Genomic DNA, 1,927 nt, shown 5'->3' with positions numbered 1-1,927 from the left:
AAAAGAAATACCGTAAACATGACGCCCCCTGTGAGCCCAGTCCCTGGACCGAGTAACCCAACGGCTGGACAGGGTAATCCCCTTCCTATTGTGACACTTGTAAATGCTAGATCAGCAATCCTTCCTTTTCAGGGTCGGGTTAATGGGTTCTTGCCACAGAATGTGGAGTCATGGAATTCATCCGTCGATGCCCATTTAAATGCCAAACAAATCGTAGACCCTTTTGTACAATTACAAGAAGCTAAAAGTTTTATAGACTTTTCGAAAGGAGATGCGAGTGCGTATTTAAAGGGTGTTTCCTTTCAAGAAGCAGTTACCTGGGATGATTTCAAAGTTAGGCTACGTGCGGTCTATGGGGGTGAAGAAGCTTTAGATGTAGTTTTAACATTAAGAAATACACTTAATCAAGCCACTATGACTCGGCTTAATGTTACTGAGAGAGCAGCTCTCATAGCCGATAGGCTTCATGAAAATCAAGATAATTTAGGTAATTCCATTTGGGTTACTAGAGATAACATCTCCGTGAAAGATTTTTTACGATTAATGTATTTAACTTGCATGACACTTATGTTGCCTGAAGCTTTAGTGCGGTGTTTTGATAAAAAGTTAACGCCAGCTAGTACGGAATTGGATTTATATAAACAGATAAAGAAACACACGTCTAAGTGTCCTGACCTTGATCCCGTGTTAAATCAAGTTTTTGCAAAAAAAGAAACAAAGCCACAACAAGTAAATGTAGTTAATAATAGTCAAGTTGAGGGAATGACGTGTTATAATTGCAAACGTCAAGGTCACTTTATTGCGGACTGCAGAACGAAATTCTGTTCGATACATAATAGTTCGACTCATTCATATAGTCAGTGCTACTCGCGTAAGACACAACAGAATCCTAGTAATACACAGTCAATTCCACAGTCAGTTCGATATGTAAATAAAAAGAAAAATCCTCATTTTAATAAGAAGAAACAGCCAAACGTCAATGTAGTTCAGAATTCCAAACAAACAAACAGTTCTTCGAATAACGCTGATCCTGGGTCGTCAAACCAAACCTCGTAAGGTCAGACTAATTTTCAGAATGTGCAGAGGAAAGCAAATACCACATAATTAACTACAGTGGGGAAGAGAGTGATGTTGGGTCAAGGTCATTCATGTCAACATCAGTAATATTGAATAATCAATTTAATGTTTTATCAGATCATTATGAGGCAATAGATTTTCCTATGAAACACACGGCCGAATTAAGTAAATCAGTGCATGCTCCCGTAGATTTGCAACGAATTCATACAATAATAAGCCAAAATGAGTTACGACCAACATTATATGCTGTAAATTTAGACCACAGATACTTACATTATTTTTTTACTGTAGTAGTCCACGTAATATCATGGATTTGAGGACACATCATTTGTTGTTTTCAAACTTTCCAATAGAAAAATCCGGATTGAGACTCTCGGGTATAGAAAATAATGAATTAAATGTAATAGGCGTAACTCATGTTCAGTTCAAGGTCAGTAAGCGCACGTTTGCCGATACATTTGTTGTTGTACAAAACATCGATATGTATCCAGCTGTAATTATAGGATACCCATCTATGGGCAATCAAAACATTATCTTAGCCCCTGCCAAGCACGGCGTTTATATCAAAGGAAAATTCTATAAGTCTTCTAATACCTTAGAATCAGTTTTTGATAAAAAGGAGACGACAAATGTAACCGTAACGTACGTTGAAGAACCAATAACTTGTCTCACTAATAAAGAATTAATATACTCGACCCAGCAGAATTCTCGTTCACCCGTAATATCATCTTGCACGCAATCTATCGAGCCAAACGTACCTTCGAATTTAATAGTGCAAGTAAAGAAAACATTACCGGGATCTGAAATATTAATCCTTTCCGACACTTTGAAAACTAACGGATTGTCTGTC

Source organism: Palaemon carinicauda, chromosome 26 (genome assembly GCF_036898095.1).
Source record: "Palaemon carinicauda isolate YSFRI2023 chromosome 26, ASM3689809v2, whole genome shotgun sequence".
Classification (NCBI taxonomy): domain Eukaryota; kingdom Metazoa; phylum Arthropoda; class Malacostraca; order Decapoda; family Palaemonidae; genus Palaemon; species Palaemon carinicauda.
Note: the sequence above shows the minus strand (reverse complement) of the source record.